Source organism: Vigna unguiculata, chromosome 9 (assembly GCF_004118075.2).
Source record: "Vigna unguiculata cultivar IT97K-499-35 chromosome 9, ASM411807v1, whole genome shotgun sequence".
Classification (NCBI taxonomy): Eukaryota; Viridiplantae; Streptophyta; class Magnoliopsida; order Fabales; family Fabaceae; genus Vigna; species Vigna unguiculata.
In genome coordinates, this window is record NC_040287.1 from 18,249,571 (window position 1) to 18,258,699 (window position 9,129).

Below are 9,129 nucleotides of genomic sequence, written 5' to 3' on the forward strand. Positions count from 1 at the left end.
AATACACGCATATTCACACACTTCATGCTTTAAATAGGGTAATCCAATCAATCATGTAACCAACAACCAAAAACATAGAAGAAAACAACACTAGAGCACGTTCCTGCACCAATCTCGCTCAAGCTGGAAGCATTCGCTCAGGCAAGAGAGGTTCTCTCGCTCAAGCGAGCCCTTTTCTCCTAGGCGAGAGCTCAAGTAGTGGAACAATGAGGTTTTCGCGTTTTCTCGCTTAGGCGAGACCTCCTCGCCTGAGCGAGATGACTTCTCGCTCAAAATTAGAGCTCGTCGCCTAAGCGACAACTCGAGCGAAAGCCTGGGAGGGTTTGTGATACTCTCGCTTAGGCGAGACCTGCTCGCTTGGGCGAGAATATCAGTTTTCCCCACTATTCGTGCATGCAATCCAAGAAAAATAGTACAAGGCCACATCCAGTTCAATCTCATACAAGCATAAACGTCAACCAAACATTTTAATCATGAAACAGAAGCCAAACAAGCAACCTACTTCAAAAATGCGAAAAACCCTAGCTTCCCTTACCTTAACAAAAGTTATTGTGAGGGGGTTTAGGCACTAGCAGAATGGCACCACAGCTTCAAGAACACCAGAGAACTGAAAAGAGAGGCACACCAGCACGAGGGTGAGGTTCTGGAAAGAACCCATTTTTGAACCAAAACAAAAGACTGGAAAGAGAAAGACAAAAGTTGGAGCTCAACTTACATGGAGAGAAATGTTCACCAAGCTTGGAGGAAGAATGTGGACCAAACCCTAGCAGAGCTCTTTGTTGCAGTTCTATTAGGGAGGAGGGGAATAGTTTTATGGAAAAATAGCAGAATGAGGGGGGTTAGGGCTGGAAGTGGGGTTTTGGGGCACCCTATGAGCTGGCCCTTAGGCCCAAAAGTTAAGGCTAGGCCCTTAAACATTTAAGATAGAAAGAAAAATGGGCCTTACATTTACCATTTTTTTAAAAATTATTAATATGCATATACCATGTATTGTATTCTATTATGTTCATGATAAACGTATCAATATATCATATATATGGATACACGTGTCATCTCTGTACATCATAGTTTATAACTTTTTTTAAATTTCATCTTTAACTAGTTGACTGACCCATGCGTACGCACAAGTTATTTTATTTTTCTCTATATTAAAATAATAAAGTAGTGAAAATATTATGTAATGAAATATCATGAAAATTAGGTTATATTATTGTGAATGTTGTTACTAAAGTAACGAAGTAGTAGATCTAAGTGATGTAATAATAATAATTTGAGTTTTAAATATAATAAATAGAATTTATATCATAATATACAATATAGTGCAGTTAATTGATTTTATGAAATAACTATAATATCATGTGACCTATGCATGTACGTATGTTTTTTTTTATTTCAAATATTTTTAGAATAATAATATAATTGTTATTATATTTATTAAACCATTAAAATTACTAATAATAATATTAATATAAATTATAAAGATTTTAAAAGATTAAAAATCTATTTAACAAAAGTATTTAGTATAACAATGTTTTTTTTAATTAAAAAAACACTTATTATAATAACATCACTATGAATAGTAATAATAAAAAAATAATGATACCAATAATAACAAATTAATGATAATAATAATAATAATGTTTAAACTATAAATATTAATGTCAATGTTAATAGTAAGGCTAATGTTAAGGATAACAATATGTAATTATATATAAAGATATACATCAACAACATAACAAATAGAAAGAAAAGTAATTAAAATATGATCCGGTAGTAAATTAAATTAAGATTTATGTCTAACTATAATAATAATAATAATAATACCATTATAATAGCATCCCATAGTGATAAAGTTAATAGGCTTAAATATACATTTCGTCCCTATTTTTGTTGTTTTTATTCAATTTGGTCCCTATTTTCGTTTGCGTTCAATTAGGTCATCATTTTCGTCAAATTGTGGTCAATTTGGTCCTTTTCACTAACAATGTTTAAATAGTTAACATTTTTGAACAGTACATGCCACGTGTCAGCTCCTGTATTTCAAAAAAATTTGTACACGTGTCAAATCACAATTGTGCCACGTGTCAGTTTGTGAAAGTATTATTTTTTTGTTCAATTTAGTCCCTATATTCGTTATTTTTGTTCAATTTAGTCTCATTTTTGTTAAAATAAATCAATTTTGTCCCTTTCAAATTGACACTAAATTTAATATCTTTTATACAAATTATATTAATATTTTTTCTAAAATTGACATTTGAATTTATTATTTTTTAAATTCAATTATAAATTATTAAATTTAATTATAAATTGAATAAAATTCTTATATTTAATTGCTAAATAGAATATAATTATTTAAAATATTATAAAAATATAGTTATTAATTTTTTTTTCTAATATTTATATTCTAAAATATTTTTAATATTAATATATAAAAATATTTTAAATATTCAAAATATTTTAGAAAAATAAACTAATATTTATAAAATTAACATTTAAATATAAAATATTTTAGGTTTTAATATCTAAAATGCAATAAAAATATTAAATATTTTAAATTTAAATGTGAATTTTACAAATGTTAATATATATTTTTAAATTTTTAATAATTATATTTTAATAATATTTTAATAATTATATTCTATTTAACAATTGAATCTAAGAATTATATTCAATTTATAATTGAATTTAAAAAATAACTCATATTAGTGTCAATTTTAAAAACTAAATGGTTCTATTTTAACAAAATTTGGGACTAAATTAAACAAAAATAACGAATATAGGGACTCAATTGAACAAAAATAACGAATATCGGGACTAAATTGAACAAAAAGAAATAATACAGCCACAAACTGACATGTGGCACTAGCATTAACACATGGCACAATTGTGTCTTGACACGTGGACAATTTTTTTTAAATTAAAAAAAATTAAAAAAATAAAAACAAAAATAAATAAAGAATTAAAAAAAATTAAAAAAACTAGGAACTGACACGTGGCATGTACTGTTCAAAACGTTAAATATTTAAACACCATTAGTGAAAAGGACCAAATTGACCATAATTTGACGAAAATGAGGACCTAATTGAACACAAAACGAAAATAGGGACCAAATTGAATAAAAACAACAAAATTAGGGACCAAATGTATATTTAAGCCAAAATAATAATAATACAATAATTACATATATAAGAGATACACATTTTTTGTGTCCTCTTTTATTCTTACAATTTTATCCTCTTAATTATTATTTGTTAAATTCAAACAATTATTCATAATAAAAAAATTATTTGTCAGTTTTATCATTTTACTAATTTTAGTAACTATTTTTTTAATTCAAATAATTACACAAATATAGAGATAAAATGAACAACAAGATAAATAAAAAGTGCAAGTAATTGAGATATGATCCCGTAGTAAATAAACATAAAATGTGTGTCTAACTATTATAATAATAATAATAACAACAACAACAATTACAATAATCAATAATTAATAATAATAATAATAATAATAATAATAATAATAATAGTAATAACTGTCAAATAATATCACGTAATGATAAAAGTAAAAATAATAATAATAGAACTACATATATAAAGAGATAAACATCTTTGGTATCTTTTTTGTCTTTTCAATTTTATCCTCTTAATTATTTAAACTTAAATAATTGTTTATATTAAAAAAATTATTTTTGGGTTTTATTATTTTACTAATTTTGGTAATTTTTTTAATTGAAATAATTGTTCAAATGTAAAGATAAATGAACAATAAAACAAATAAAAAGGACAAGTAATTGAAACATGATTCTGACATAGTGAGTAAGAGTAAAATGTGTATCTAACTATAATAATAATAATAATTATTATAATAATAAGAATAATAATAATAATAATATAATAATAAAAATAAAAATAAAAATTATTAATAATAATGATCATAATACTTATAGTTGGTAGTAATAGTTGTAAGGCCCGTTAAATTTATTCTTTATTTTCCTGCCCTAAATTAAAGGGCTACCTTTGTAAGTGGGCCTAAGGGCTGGCCCAACAGATAAAGTCACTCCTAGTTGCCCTAACTCATACTTCCACTCTTTTCAGTGAACCTTGAGCCATAGTCGTCAACCCCCTCTACTAGGGTTTCTGTTTCCGTTGTTACGTTGAGCCAGGAGGTTTCGTTGCTCCATGTAAGTGTCCTTCGAGTTCATGCTAGTTCCCTTTATCACCTTTTCGTAATCTATAGTTAAGAGCCATGGTTAACTCCATTTTTCTGGTTCTGTTCCACTCTCATCTCAGCCCTGTAATTCATCCTTATAGTTGCTGTGCTTGTGGTCGTGCCGTCGGGGTCTTTGCTAAGCTTTCCAGGTACGGGGAAGTCAGAGTTTTTCGAGTCTTGAACGATTTTCTGGCTGGTTTTGATGTTTGTTGGGTATTGCATGAACTGTATGTTTGTGATGAATGTGTGATCGATCTTGGACTGTTGCTTGGGTGGGGATATGTGACTGTTGCAAGAAAGGCAGTGGCGAGATCTGTCAATCTCTCCCAGGCTAGAGTAACTCGCCCAGGCGAGACCTGCAGGAGCAACCAGGGTTTCGCAAACTCTCGCCCAGGCGGAGGACTCTAGTTTTGAGCGAGGCCAGTTGCGCTCAAGCGAGAGCCACTCGCCTAAGCTAGGAGGAGTGAAGGCCTGGAATGTTGTTGTGGTCTAGCCTAGGCAAGGGACGCCACTGTAGGGCGAGAGGTTGTCTCGCCCACGGCGAGCCAGGACTCGCCTATGCGAGCCTGCGAGCAAATCCCAGCATTAGTCGCGATCTCGCCTAAGCGAGAATACCCCTCTCGCCTGAGCGAGGGCTCTTGGCTTGAGTGAGATACGCTGCAGGTTGGATAACTCTCTTAAATTGGTAATTTGATTGTTGGTTATGATGTGTTTTGTATGAGGTATGAAGTTTGTGAATTGAAAGGCATGGTATGATTGTGTTATAAATTGTATAAATGTGATTGACTTGGCATGTGAAATGGATGAGTGGGTTGGAGTTGAAGAGGCATGATATTGATATGAGACGAGGCCCTAAACTCATGGGGTGGTAATGACCAGTGGTATGGATTTAACATGTGATACTAATGAGGATTCATTTTCAGGGGTGGGTACGAAATTGTAATCATGATTAATGCTCTCTCATTGTGATGTATGATTTTCAGTTTGTGTCAGTGTGTAATTCCTTGGAGTCTCTAGGTGAGACTTCTGAGGTCACGCTTTAGTGGTCGGGACGTAATTCCATGACCCCTGTTAGTGGGTGTTCATGGTGGTGCCCCATCTGTATAGTCTAGTAAGGATTCAAGGTAAGGTTGCATCTTGACACTCTAAGGAGTCAATTAGTCTCACTTAGAGCGGACTGTCTCCTGTGGTGAGAGTAGCAAGAAGCCCAAAATTCATTAAGGGCTAACCTTGTGGTGAGGGAAATGGATTCATTGTAACACTTGTAACACATAGCTCAGGGGTGAGCAGAGGTATCCACCACAAGTGCAAGCATCCGCTGAATCCGACCAGACTATATGTATCCGGATGAGTCGAGTAAGGGTCTAGTGTATTGTTTGAGAAGTCAGAAATGGTTTGGATGATATATGAAATGCTTGGATTGTGTGATGATATGTATCTACTTGATGAACTATTTTACTCTAGCTTACCATGTTTATTGTATGGTTGTCTTGTATGTGGCTGTTCTTTCTTGCGATGATCATCAATTTAATTTATGGGAGTAGATGGGTGAGGTTCTCGTGGTTAGCAAGGAAATGGCAATTCCGCTACTTAGCCATCTGGGCTGGACTTTATTCTTTTTCTTCATGGGTTTCTTTAGGGCTATGACCCATGTATTGCTTTAGGCCTTACTGTTCTACTTTCTTTTGTTATACTTTTATCTGGTTTCCCGTTGGCATCGTGGTGTGCCCAGTTTGTAGGGGTTATGTAAAGAACCCCATGGTCTACGCTACAGTACTATCTTTGTGTGACGTTTCTTTTAATTTCGCTTAATAATTAAATGGGACGTTACAATTATGGTATCAGAGCGGTCATTTCTTAGGTCTGTGGACTTGGATGTCCACTTAGCTTTCTCTGTGTCTTCTGAGTGTTCTTAGTTAAATTCTTGCCTTATCAAGCCTAACCAAGTGATTTTCTGTATGCTAGTGATCCATGGCACCTCCTCGTAGGACTTCGCAATCATCTCAAGGTGACGTACCCGATATCGCCAGGGTAATAGAGGCGATGGTAGCTGCTATGACGCAGCAGAGCACTGCGATGATGCAACAACACGAAGCATCTATGCAGCGACAGGCAGTGTCGCTTGAGCAGCAACAGCTTGTGATGTAGCATATGGAGGCTGCTAGGGTAGTTGCTGAGGATGCCCATCAGCAGCACAAGGAGGCACTTCGCCAGCTGGAGGAGAATAGGGCGACTGCCCCTATGTTTGGCCCAAAGCCACGACCACCAGTCAAGGAGTGGAGCGTGGAAGACTTCCTGAAACACCATCCCGTGAAGTTCAACGGGAAGACTAGTCCAGATGCAGTCGACTAGTGGCTGAAGGACCTGGAGAGAATCTTCGATGCGAAGATGTGCCCAACAGATAATAGGTTGGCCTTTGCCGTTTACATGCTGACCAGAGAAGCTGAACACTGGTGGGTGAGCATGAAGTCCATCATGGAGGAGAGAGGAGAGCATGTGACTTAGGAGGCCTTTCGGGGAAAATTCCTCTTAGAGTATTTCCCTGACAATGTCAGATACGCCAAGGAGGTGGAATTCCTCCAGCTCACACAGGGAGGGAAATCAGTAGCTGAATATGCTAAGAAGTTCAAGCATCTCAGCCGTTTCTACACCCTGCCCCTCGACGAGGAGTGGAGATGTCGCAAGTTTGGAAATGGACTCTGCGGCGACATCCGCTTGATGGTAGCACCATTGTCCATCAAGGATTTTTCTGCTCTAGTGGAGAAGATCAGGGTAATGGAGAAGATGAAGAACGAAGTGGAAGGTCAGAGGCCTCAGTAGTCTCAGAGGATTGGTGGACCATCTAGGTCCAAGCCCAGACATGATGAGCGGAGGGGATTGTATGACAGACCTCCCCATCAGCCTCAAGGGTCTAGGGGTCTTCCCCCTCAGCAGGGTCGAGTGCAGTCTTACATATGTGGGGGCCCACACCTGAGGAGCGCTTGCCCACGCATGGAGGGTTACCGCAAATGCAACAATTGTGGCAAGGAGGGCCACTTTGGGAAGGATTGTCCCACCCTTGCTAGGGCAACAACACACCCTCCAATTCAGACTTCTCACCAGCGCCAGCGGAGAGACAGAGGCAACAGGCCTTAGGTGACAGGCAGAGTGTATGTGATAACGCTATCGTTGATGCGTTCAAATTAATACTACTTATCTATAACAACTTCAGTATTGTTAAGAAAGTAGTCAACAAAATAGTAAGGGTAAAGTAACCCAAAGTCGTCTCCCAACGAACACAGAATTGATTTTTAACAAATTAGTTCTTATAAAACTATACAAAGCGGTTAGTCAAACAAAATAAAAAATATAGGGGATTCAGATAAACAAAGATAGAAATAAAATTTAAAAGATAAAAAGAAATAAAAACAATAGAAAAGAAAATAGATTGATTCCATTGCTTTTTCAAAATAGATTCATCATCGGTTATCTAAAGATTATTGCTCAATTAATTATTGTTGTAGATTTGCAAATTAATCAATGTAAAGTCTCAATTAATTTGTTGGCGTTCTCACTTTTAACCAAAGTACAGTCTCAATTAAAAGTGAGAACTTTTAGATTATCCATAGTAAATTCAATCAAAGTACAGTCTCAATCAAATTTTACTATGCCTAATCATGTCTATTCTTTTATCTCCTCACCAAATAAAAAGCTTAATTAATCAAAGTAAAGTCTCGATTAATTTTCATTAGAGTAAATACCTTTAACCAAAGTAAAGTCTCAATTATTGGTAAAAACTCATTTAATCACATAAAAGTTTCTAAATAAAATCAAAGTAAAGTCTCAATTAAATTTAAAAACCCTTGAACTCATATGATCAACATGCATATAGATTTAAAATCATTACTTTTTACGAGATTCAAAGATAAAAGACATAGATGAATGAAAACCTCAACAATAATAAAAAGAACAAAGAAATTAATTCATTCTAACCTCAAAATCCATAATGAAATTACAATGGAATCAACCCAAGAAGTTTAGCAATCCATGGAATACAAAATAAAAAGAAGAATAGAGAGAAGAAAAGAGAGAGAAAGGAAACGAAATTAGGCACCCCTAAGGGTTCCAAAACTCCGAAGTCCTGAGCTTGTCTTCTACTTCTCCCTTGGTCTCTTTATATAGGAATTGGACTGAGCTTTTCTGTTGCTAAAATCTCTCAAATATCTTTTGAAATAAAGATAAATATAAATATTTAAAAATACTTGGAGAGATATAGACTATTTGACAAATATAATTGGTTGATAATATCAATATCTAATATAATTAAATTAATTAATTACTTAAAGATATATGATAAATTATCACCAATTAATATTTGTATTAATATTCCAAATCAACCCTTTGCAATCTCCTCAAATTATCTTCTAAATAATCCAATATCTTCAAGATATATTTGTTTGTTGTGGATCTAAAAATATTCCAGAAGATCTTGTCATATTTAAAAAGATTGGTAGTTAATATCTTTTAATATTTTATGATATAATTAAATAAGATAATTATTTAAAAATATCAAATAAAATATCTAAAGATATATTTTTTCCAAATTATCTTCTATCATAAAGATAAAGAAAACCGCAGGGTCCAATTTTTTTGTTCCTCTCTTCTCGATTTAGCCAAACTTCCTCACTTTTTCAAGTTTTTCTTGCCGTCTTCATGCAATGCTTGGCTTGAAGTTTTGTGCTTTTGATAATTTCTTATTCTTGGATTAAGGTGTCATGAAGCTTTAATCAATTTATTTCCACACCTTCATGAGCTCAACTTAGCTGCAGCTGCACTAACACACCTCAAAATATCCAAAGAACATTTATGCAACTAAAAAGCTATTTTTAACATGTTTTTGTATCTCATGCTCAATAAACCCAATTATAGGAAATCTCA